Raw genomic sequence first — 12,242 nt, forward strand, 5'->3', positions numbered from 1 at the left:
AAAATCGGTTCCTACAATTGGTATCAGAGCCGTACCTTGAATATCTCACGATTAGTTCAAGGGAACGACTCCGGTTCGGTGATTATCTTGTGATTTTCCCGTGTTTCTACAAGAAATATTTTCAGGTTTCAAACCAATTTTTTTTATGAGTTTGTTCTTAGTTCTATCTTCTGGGTGATTCTATCTTAATAAAAATAAAATGTTGTTGTTGCTCGTTCTATTTATTGCTGGAAAATGATGTTCTTAAAAGATTATTATTTTTGCTGTTGAAGAAATGTAGAAAAAAATGGGAGAAGAATTAATTTTGTGGTCTCTTGAAAAAGTTGAAGATGTATTACAGGGAGCTCTTTTTCCTTGGATGAGAAGACACAAGATTATGGGCTTATTTTTCTTAAAGAAAGTGGAGAAAAGCATTTCTTTTTGAAGATTTTTCTTTCCCAACATCTTTAACCATTATGAGGTATGAAGATTTTGATTCTCATGTATTAGTTGCTGTAGATCTCAAAATTGAATTGTTTTGGACGTAATATTTGTTTGCAAAAAGCATATTGTCCTTGTTACTGTTTTGGGTAAAGAGTACTCCATTATTTACTCCCTCAAAAACACAAAAACCATGTGACATTGTCCAATCCCATTACCTTTTGTCCCTAAAACCCACCTACACACTCTTCTTTTTGCCTTCCCAAGACCCACTTTTGACTTAGAATGCTTTATAAAAAGATTCCCTCATTAAAATATGCATAAATGGCCTTTGCGGTACCATTTTTTATGAAAAAATAGCATTTTTCGTCATCTGTTCAGCCCCTCTCAGCCACCTGGACCGCAACCAAAAATTGCCATCCGGAGTCCCCTTAGAAGCCTACCCGCAACCTCTCAGGCCTTGGTCTGCAGCCTCTCAGCTAAGCCTTGGTACGCAACCTCTTAGCCTAGCTGAGGAGCCCGCAACCTTCTAAGCCCTCTAACCGCAGTCTCGAATCAGCTGTGTCGGACTGCAGGCATCTTCCTCCAGCTCGGACCGTAATGGCCTTCTGATGCCTCATCCGAAGTGGCTTACCTGCTCACGCCTACCGCAACTTGCACCGCAGCTAGCCTCCAGGTCACCGTCCGCACCTAAGAACCCTTACATCAGCAACCTTCTAGACCCGCAATCTTTTCAGACTTCGCATCCTCTCAGCTCCGCCTCCTCCTTCTTCTCTCTCCAGACTTCCCCCCTCCATCCTTCTTCTTCCTTCAGCCCCTTCCTCCTACCCTCCCCTCCTTCCCTCCTTTTCTTTTCCTTCCCTCTCATCAACCCCCCCTTTTTTTAAACCCTCTTATTTTTATTAAGACTTTATTTATTTTTTTTTATTTTATTCTGTTTTTTTTTCTGCATTATTTTTTTTCAATTAATTTTTTTCAGCCAATTATTTTTTTTAACACCATTTTTTTATTTAGCCTTTTTTTTATTATAACCGGTTTTTTTATTAAAACCAATTATTTTATTTAACACCAATTTTTTCCACAACCGAATACATTGGTTAGTTCATGCCGGTTAGTATTTTTGGAAGAATACTCCTACCGCAGTCGGACTTCATATTATTGTTTGTGATGCTTGCACCGCAACGGCGATTGATCACCAAAGTTGTTTCACATTCTTCACTTTATGGGATTTTATGACTTGACGCTCTTGATTTTTGGTTGACGAATCATATATCTTGAGCATGTGGACGTTATTCTCTATTGAAAACCACTTCAAGTGTTCCGGCACCGCAGTTCGGATATTTGGATATATATATTTTTTTCGGCACAACAGATTATTTTCTCAGCGCTGCTTTAGCAACTATGTCACCCTCCTTCTCATGACCGCAAGAGTATCTCTTTTACTCTCTCTCGTTTCTTATCGAGACCCTTCATACATCTTGGGAGAGCTTCTCTTAGCTCTTGGTATCCGACACTCTCTATCCGATGATTTGTTGATTTTTGATATCCGGTCATTGGTTATCAAAAATAGGGAGAGAATATCATCCGGATTTGGTTATTATTGTTTGAGTTTGGATTTCTGAAGACTTCTGAAGACGATTATTTATTTAGTGATGTGATGTGACACTTATTTTTGGTCTTCACAGATCAAATTTTTGGCATTACTCGTTGTTTTCCGATTCAAATTATTTATTATTCGGACTCTACCATAGGATGATTTTGTGTTCGCATCTGGTACAATTTTTATGGTTTCATGAGTTTGGATTTGTGATATGTTGAAGACGAAGATTATTTTAGCGATGTGATGTGGCACTTATTTTTGATCCTTGGATCAAAGTTTTGGCATTGCTGGACCATGTCTTTTGACTCACATTATTTTTATCTGGACTTCATTTTATGGATACTTCACATTTTTAGCAGGTTATTCTTTGAAAAATTTCGGTGTATTATGATTCGAGAACTCGAGATGTTTTTCAGACTTTTTGAAGCCGAAGTGTTTCTTATATTGGATATTCTACTTGCTCATGGTGATCTGCTTCTTTGGGTGATTATGACTGGTTTGAAGATTTGGATCATACTTTTTCCGCTTCATTGGTTGTGCTTTGAAGCCGAAGACCTTCATTGTTAGAGATTCATGGCCAGTTTCAGACTTCATAGACACTTCAGAGTTTCAGAGACATTTCAGCACTTGATTTCATTTTATTACCACACTTGCTAGTCAGATTACTGTATTATAGCCTTATATCACTTATTATATCTCTCATCATTTGTAAGCATTTAAGGAGAGAATGTTGGTCCATGTAAATGCACCATAAATAATGAGTGATAGTTAGGTTTTATTTTCCCTTTATTGTATTTTGTGGTGTAAATACTTTCCCTCCTATATAAAGGGAGAGTTTGTCATTTCTTACTTAAGCTAGCTCACTCTTTCCTTAGTTAGTGATACCTTCTTACTTTTCCAAAATGTAATCTCTAGAGAGAGAAAAGTAGTGGGTTCTCACACCCAGGGAGAGTTTCTCTCCCACCATGTTCTTCATGCAATATTAGTATTATCTCTCTTTGTTCTTAGCCTTCTTCCAAGAACTCATAATATGTTCTTCGTGTTCATACTTACAAAAACTCGGTTAATCTCGAGATATCTTACTTCTGCATTCACCGTTCATTATAAAAATGGGTTCCTACAGTTATTTTGACCAAGAGCCTCTGGAGAAGGTAAAAAAGTTCCCACCTTTCTCCTTGTGGTGATTAGATCTCATGTATTAAGGGATTAGGGATTTCTATCACCTTTTAGGTTAAGATATGAGTACATGAACTCCCTTTCTAGGTCTAGACTTCAGATATGGACCTTGTGAGGTCTAGAGGATCCAAAGGCTCAACGTTTTTTAGTCACTTAAAGGGTTATTGTGTTTTGGTGCTTTGTTGGAGCATGTATTGGCATTATGAGCCTTATATGCCATATTCGAACGTAAAGCTTGTAGCTTTACGTGACAATCGGCCCTTAGGATGGCAGATCTAGTGTTTGGAGTGCTAGATCTGCCTTAAATCAGTTGAATAAGGAATCTGATCGAGGGGACTTGACGAGTCCATGGCCTGACTCGACAATTCAGCGAGGGTTTGTCCCAATGGGTTTAATTGTGCAATAACTCGGTGATTTGGGGGTCAACTCGACGAGTTGAGCTGGACTTTCTTGAGACTTCTGAGGAAACAAGAGACTCGATGAGTCGCAAGAGTGCACTCGACGAGTTGGGTCAAACATGGACCGTTGACTCATGTTTGACTTTTGTTGACTTTAGGGTTTGGTCAACATGAGTATTGAAGACCATGGAGGGATAAAATGGTCTTTTACCCAATTCGAGAGTTGGAGAGAGAGGAGTAGCATTTGGTTATTTTGAGTCGAGAATCGAGTATTCATTATGATAACTACCATATGTGTTAGGCGGTGCTAGATCGCGATTCGAGTGCGAGGATGCTTGGTTGCTGTCGAGGTGAGTCTTCTCACTATACTTTACCTTGAGTGGTATTTATGTGTGACTAGAGGGTCTTATGTGCGTAGTTGAGTTATACATTTTTCTGTGTGATATATATGCTATGTTATGTGTTACCTAGACCGAACCAGAGGGTCCAACGAGCTGTGAAACCGGAGGGTCCTCACGGAGACCGGACCGGAGGGTCCAACGAGCCATAGGACTAGAGGGTCCCACTGAGACACATAGACCGGAGGGTGTTACAGAGTTATAGTCTTGAGTGGCTAATGTGATATATATGGTATTTTGGGGAACTCACTAAGCTCCGTGCTTACCGTGTTATGTGTTTCAGGTACTTCTCAGGATCACAGGAAGGTGCCAGCTTGATAGTACACACATCGGAGACAGAGTTATATTGAGAGGATCCTGGAGTTTTGATATATACAGTTTTTGGATATGAGATTTAATGATTTGAAATTGTGACATTTTGTGATTTTATAATTGTGATAAATGTGTTTTTAAATTGAAAATTTACGGTGTTATATTCTACATGGCGCAACATCTCCTCAAGTTGGCGCAACATCCTTGTTGCCTCAACATCTCCTTGGCTTAACATATCCTTATCTCAACATCGCCTTGGCTCAACATAGCCTTGGCTCAATATCTGATTGGGTCAACATCTCGTTGGCTCAATATCTTCTCGGCTCAACATGTTGGTCCATGTTCCTCCATGATGCTTCAAGTCAGTCGAAGTGCTCCAAGTTGGTCTATGTGTTCCAAGATACTCCAAGTCACTCCAATTTGCTCCAGCCACTCCAAGTTGCTCTAAACCATCTTTTGGAAGATCCTTTCCTTTGTCACTTGATCCGTTCCTTTGGCTGATGATGTATTCCTTTCTCAGACGATCTGTTCCTTTGTCACATGCTCCATGAACCCCAAGTGCTCCATTGAGTTCTAAGTGCTCCATTGAACCCAATTACTCCATGAGAATGCTCCAAATGCTCGTGTCATATTTAACAATAAAAATTTTGGAAATGTGTTTTTTTATAATTTTTCTATTTTTTATTTATAGAAAAATGAATGTTTTATGTTTCCCAAAATTACAAAAAAAAAGACTTTAAAAAAAATTGGAAAACTGATCAAGCTCACCGCATTTGTAACATTTAACATGACTTTTATGCCAGACATGTTCATTAACATCTCAACTCCTCCCAGACCGACGACCTCTTCATTGACAACATCCAAAGTCATCCCATTTTAAACCTCCATTTCCACAATGCTTAGAAATATGCTATTTTTCTTCTGTACTCACTGTCATCCCACCTTAAGTGTCCTCTACTTTCTTGATTCCTATTATACGCTCCTTGTATGTCTTTAATCGATCAACAACTTGCTCAAATAACATCGAATCCACCTTGAAACATTGTTCTATTAAAGCCACAATTTTGAGAAAAGACTTAGGCATCAAATGAAGTAACGTTTTCACGAAATCCACTTCTTCAAGATCATAACTGCTATGGGCATATTTAGTCATCTAATTCATGCATTATATTAATACTTTATGTTGTTTTTGTCTCAAATAATGAACAAAAGATACTCAATTAATAAACAAAAAAAAATACATAATTAGTTTAGATTTTCATTTTCAACAACAAAAACATGATCGGAAGGAAAAGAAAGTGGAATTTGCAATTGGAAGCTTGGATCACGGATTTTGAAGAAAGTAGATGAAACTAAAGAAGAACACGATGTGTTGTCCTTAAACACGGTGTGTTGATATGTAAAATCGCGATAAAATAGTGCCTTGTCGTACATGCGTTTTTAATGATCAACACGATGTGTTGCGCCAATTTTCAGAATCTATTTAAGGATCCTTTCAGTTCAAAACCATAAAGAATGCTGGGAGTTTTTATTAACTTTTGGAGGCCAGAGACATCCCTAGGATATGTGGATTTCAGAATTAGACTAGAAGCTTTGAATTGAAGAGATTTATGGCAAAAATCATTAGTAACCTACTTAACTCCTTTGTTTACATTATGTTTGCATTGATTAAGTTTCTTTTTATGATTGTGTCTGCTAAAGTCATGGGCTAAACACCTTAATTTTGTTTAGAGTAGAGAATCTTATGATTCTCGTTTGATTTAGTGGCTTTGGATTATATTGATTTGATTATTTATCAGGTTAAGCTTGTTAAAAGAACCTTATGTGTTAATGCCAATTAATTATTGTCGATTAATGAGTTATTGAGAGTGCATGAACATCTTTCTTAATTGCTAACCTCTTATGATTTTGTGAAAATAAGATTATAAGCCTAGTGTTGTGAACATAACATAGGGTTAACTAGAAAATAAGTAAATTAATGTGTAAGCTATATATGATGACCAACCATATATAAGTTAATTGAACAAACCAATTTAATTAACTACTATTACAAGTATTGCTTGATTTGAATTGACCGCTAGTAAACTCTTTAGTTTAATCACTTGATCACTGTTTGAATTGATTTGTTTGCTAAAAGATTAGTAATAGTGAACATGAACCTAATCACATTAGAAACCGATAATTGATGATATATAAATCCATTGCACTTGCCACGAAATCAACCATAGGAATAAGTGAATTGAATCTATACGGAAGGCTGATTAATATTATTGAATATAGTTGTCTTTTGTTTCTCTTGTTAGTCGTTAATTGTTCTTGCTAAGTGTTTAAGTAATTGCTTAAGTTTCTAGTCTTGTAAAACTATAGAAAAAAACCCTCTTTAATTCATTATTTAAACTAGATAATATAAGTCGTATTTTTAATTTTATATCGTTCCCTGTGCTCAATACCCTACTTACTTCCACTATGTTGCTAATAGATAGGTATAATGCCTACCGTGTGTTTGTTTTTGTTTAAGTTAGTTAGGATTAAAACTAATCCGTTTCACACGTATCAAGTTTTTGGCATCGTTGTCAGGGAACGGTTTGAAATAGTTAATTTTATTTTCTAGTGTTATCGATCCTTTGTGTGAGATTTATCTCATATAACGTTACAATTTTTTTGCTTTAATTTTCGTTTCTGTTTTTTTTGTTTTTACGATTGAACACATTGTAGTCAAATATGAACAAGATGTGTTTGACGTATTTCCAGTTTTCGTTTTTGTTTGTTTTACGCGTAATTTTCTATTTGGTTTTAGTTAGTTTATGACCCAGAGCTCTAATTCTACAGTAGTACCACCATTGGAAGATCTAAATTCAAATCTTGCGTAAAAAGAAAGGCAAAGCAATTGGGGAATCAAGCGGTTGTGAAAGCTTCGAGAAAAATCAAGAAGAAAAGACAGCGGACCACGAGCCCGGAAGACCCAAGTAACCCAAACCAGAAGAAAAGATGGTGAATATTGCGGACATATCCATGGAAGAGTACAAGAAGAAGATGTGTGAGGATACTGGACCATGTCTTGTTCAACCCGCCATTCTGGCGACAACAGACTTTGAGTTGAAGGGTCACATTCTTGCTCAATTAAAGGACATCCCATTTTATGGGAAGGATCACGAAGATGCCTATAAACACATTGACGAGGTTAACGACATAGCCGACTACTTCAACATCACAAATGTGCCACACAAGACTGTGCTACTTAGGATGCTACCAATTATGTTCAAGGGAGCCGTGAAGGATTAGTTAAAGGCACTACCTCCAGGATCCAAAACAACATGGGAAAAAGTGCACGAAGAGTTAATTCAACAGTTCTACCCTACCTAGAAAGGTCTCAAAATTACTAAAAGCAATTTCAAATTTCGGACAACAAAGAGGCGAGTTACTTTATGAAGCATGGGAGAGGTACAAAGGTTTGCTGAGAAACTGTCCATAGAACGACCTTAATACTCAACAAGAGGTATCCATCTTATATGATGGAGTAAATGTTACAACTAGGCACCTCATTGACTTCCAAGGTCCACTTACAAAGAAAGCAATAACTGTTATCAAAAATTTAATTGAAGAATTCTCTAAACACTCAAGAGAATATCATAACCCATGCAACGAATCAACTTGAGGAACGGTGAACTTAGTTTCAAATGATATGGCCGCGATGATGGCTAAGTTGGATAGCATGGATCGTAGGATGACAAACATGGACCAATCCATCCACACTATCCGTGTGGGGTGTGATAACTGTAGCGGCCCTTACCTAACCAATTATTGTGACATTGACGAGAACGGAAACTGAAACGCTCAAGTTTGTTATTCAAGCGAGGATAGGTACAATGAAGATTTGAGAAAACTTAAGAAGGAATGGCTACCCTATGACCACTACAAGAAGGCGAAGGGGAAAATACAAGCAAAAGAAGAGAGGGTTTTATCAAATAGAAGTGCGAGTACAAGAAAAGAAGTTGGATTTTGAAGTCATGCTTACATGTATTGCATCCACATCCTATAAGAGACATGAGGAGACTGATGTTGCAATAAGAGATCAGTATGCTATGATGCAAGACCAGCAATCCTTAATACGAAATCAACAAGCTTCAATCCTTAATATTGAGAAGCAACTTGGCCACCTTGCAAAACAATTCAATGAGCGGTCACCAGGCGGACTTCCAAGCAACACTGAGAAAAATCTTAGGAGGTGCATATCAATGTTGTGACAACTATAAGTGGTAAAATATTCACCCCCTTAACCCCAATCCCAAATGAAGATCCAAAAGTAGTGTAGGAAGAAGAAGTAGTAAAGCAAGAATCAATAACTGACGATTGAACACGACATGTTCTAGAGAAGAACAAAACGTGTTTGCCGACAGAAGAAAAAAAAATCCCTCCGATGAAGCGATATCAGCCTCCATTGCCATTCCTGAGCCGAGCAAGACAAGACAACCAGAATGAAGATTCCAAGAAGTTCAGGAACACATAAAGGCCTACCAATTAAAAATTCCTTTCATCAAGGCGGTAGCTCATATGCCCAAGAATGCCTAGTTTTTAAAAGACCTTCTCACAAATAGAAAGAAGATAGAGGAAGCATCTAAGGTGGTTCTGAATGAAAATTGCTCAACCGAAATGTTAAATAATCTAAAAAAGAAAATTGGAGTCCCGGGGAGTTTAACTTTGCCTTGTCAATTCAGGAATTTGGCTACATATTATGCATTGGTTAATTTGGTGGAAGTACTACCCTTTTCCTTGCTAGTAAATACCGAACTTGACTGTGGTAGGCACAATCGCTTTCAATGAAAATTTTGCTTTCTAAATCCGCCCTCTTCAAGCTATCGAATATAGATAGGAGATCCACTTCAATTTCCCTCCTCTCCCACCTCTCTAGCTTGGGAATAGTTCTTTCTACTGGCTATTTATCTTTACAATGCCTGTTCAAGCTACTTTCTGGATGGAGCAAGAATAGGTATGCGCAGGCGCAGTAGTTCAAGGCGGACAGGTAAGGGTAGGTAGTAAAGGCTTAGCATAGGCAGGGGATAGGCATTCAAATCACTATCTTAAAATACCGTATATAAGAGAAAGAGTGGCTCGTGCATCTTGTTCGAAATCTTAGTGAAACACTGGATTTGTTATATCATGTCTGCTTTTCGTGAAAAAAATACCAATTGAAGTGGAGGGTTTTTTCATACAACAAGGGGCTGGGTCAACTATTAAATCAAATGATATTGAGCATGTTTCCCATCTTTTCTCGAGAAATAAGTTGGCTATTTCTTTGCAAAATTGTGCTCAATTTCATATGTGGCAATTCCTCCAAGATCTCTTCGTTAGTTGGGGGAAGAATATGCCCGAATCGGATCTTTTGAGGAACGTATCGAGAGAGAATTTGATTTGGTTAGACAATGTGTGGCTGGTAATCAAGGATCGGTTTTTTCGCAAGGTACGGAATGTATCGTCAAATATTCAATATGATTCCACAAGATCTACTTTCGTTCAAGTAAGGGATTCTAGCCAATTGAAACGATCTTCTGATCAATCCAGAGATCATTTTGATTCCATTAGTAATGAGGATTCGGAATATGACACATTGATCAATCAAAGAGAGATTCAACAACTAAAAGAAAGATCGATTCTTTGGGATCCTTCCTTTCTTCAAACGGAAGGAACAGAGATAGAATCAAACCGATTCCCGAAATGCCTTTCTGGATATTCCTCAATGTCCCGGCTATTCATGGAACGTGAGAAGCAGATGATTAATCATCTGCTTCCAGAAGAAATCGAAGAATTTCTTGGGAATCCTACAAGATCCGTTCGTTCTGTTTTCTCTGACAGATGGTCAGAATTTCATCTGGGTTCGAATCCTACTAAGAGGTCCACTAGAGATCAGAAATTGTTGAAGAAACAACAAGATCTTTCTTTTCTCAGGCGATCGGAAAATAAAGAAATGGTTAATCTATTCAAGATAATTACGTATTTACAAAATACCGTCTCAATTCATCCTATTTCATCAGATTCGGGATGTGATATGGTTCCAAAGGATGAACCGAATATGGACAGTTATAACAAGATTTCATTCTTGAACAAAAATCCATTTTTTGATTTATTTCATCTATTCCATGACCGGAACAGGGGAGGATACACGTTACACCATGATTTTGAATCAGAAGAGAGATTTCAAGAACTGGCAGATTTATTCACACTATCAATAACTGAGCCGGATCTGGTGTATCATAAGAGATTTGCCTTTTCTATTGATTCCTATGGATTGGATCCAAAACAATTCTTGAATGGGGTATTCAACTCCAGGTATGAATGGAAAACGACATCTTTATTGGTTTTATTGGTTCTACTTCCTATTTTTTATGAAGAGAATGAATCTTTTTATCGAAGGATCAGAAAAAAAGGGTCCAGATCTCCTGCGGGAATGATTTGGAAGAGCCAAAACCAAAAATAGTGGTATTTGCTAGCAACAATATAATGGAGGCAGCCAATCAATATACATTGATCCGAAATCTGATTCAAATCCAACATAGCACCCATAGGTACATAAGAAATGTATTGAATCGATTCTTTTTAATGAATAGATCCGATCGCAACTTCAAATATGGAATTCAAAGGGATCAAATAGGAAAGGATACTCTGAATCAATGAGCTCTAATGAAATATATGATCAACCAACATTTATCGAATTTGAAAAAGAGTCAGAAGAGATGGTTTGATCCTCTTATTTTTTTTTTCTCGAACCAAGAGATCCATGAATCGGGATCCTGATGCATATAGATACAAATGGTCCACTGTGAGCAAGAATTTCCAGGAACATTTCGTTTCTGAGCAGAAGAGCCGTTTTTAAGTAGTGTTTGATCGGTTACGTATTAATCAATATTCGATTGATTGGTCTGAGGTTATCGACAAAAAAGATTTGTCTAAGCCACTTCATTTCTTTTTGTCCAAGTTGCTTCTTTTTTTTTGTCTAACTCACTTCCTTTTTTGTTTTGTCAGTTTCGGGAATATCCCCATTCATAGGTCCTAGATCTACATCTATGAATTGAAAGGTCCGAATGATCCACAGTTTTTAGAATCAATAGGTCTTCAAATCGTTCATTTGAAAAAATTGAAACCCTTCTTATTGGCTGATCATGAGACTTGCCAAAAATCTAAATTCTTGATCAATGGAGGAACAATATCACCATTTTTGTTCAATAAGATACCAAAGTGGATGATTGACTCATTCCATACTGGAAATAATCGCAACAAATCCTTTGATAACATGGATTCCTATATCTCAATGATATTCCACGATCAATACAATTGGCTGAATCCCGTGAAATCATTTCATAGAAGTTCATTGAGATCTTCTTTTTATAAAGCAAATCAACTTTGATTCTTCAATAATCCACATCACTTCTACTTCTATTGTAACAAAAGATTCCCCTTTTATGTGGAAAAGGCCTGTATCAATAATTATGATTTTACGTATGGACAATTCCTCAATATCTTTTTCATTCGGAACAAAATATTTTCTTTGTGCGTCGGTAAAAAAAACATGTTTTTTGGGGAAGAGATACTATTTCAGCGACCGAGTCACAGGTATCTAACATATTCATACCTAAGGCTTTTCCACAAAGTGGTGACGAAATGTATAACTTGAGTCCAAGCTTACTCTCCGGGTAGGAGATGATTCAGTCACCTTTGGAGTCGATAGACCAATGAAGCATTCATGGTTTAGTGATGAAAAAGTCTTCTCGGTAGGCACATTTGAAGAAGTAATGGAAAAAGAATTGGCAGAATGGAAAGAAGACAAGGTGGGTGGATTCGCTTCCTTTCAGAAGGTGACTTTGATGCTGAAAAAGTTCTGAAGGAGATAGGGAGGTTACTTGAAGAAAGCGAATTTGAAGAAATCACAAGGCACACTAAAGAACA

At 37.3% G+C, this 12,242-nt stretch overlaps 1 non-coding gene and 1 pseudogene across 1 annotated transcript; one reads left to right on the forward strand and one right to left on the reverse strand.

The window, feature by feature from the left end:
- The first annotated feature begins 7,292 nt into the window (after positions 1-7,292).
- LOC128129140 (protein Ycf2-like) lies at positions 7,293-11,993 on the forward strand (annotated as a pseudogene).
- On the reverse strand, positions 7,678-7,784 carry LOC111896428 (small nucleolar RNA R71). Its single transcript, XR_002851892.1, has one exon. It is a non-coding gene; the product is annotated as a small nucleolar RNA R71 (small nucleolar RNA).
- Positions 11,994-12,242: the final 249 nt, after the last annotated feature.

This window comes from Lactuca sativa, chromosome 9, assembly GCF_002870075.4.
Source record: "Lactuca sativa cultivar Salinas chromosome 9, Lsat_Salinas_v11, whole genome shotgun sequence".
Lineage (NCBI taxonomy): Eukaryota > Viridiplantae > Streptophyta > Magnoliopsida > Asterales > Asteraceae > Lactuca > Lactuca sativa.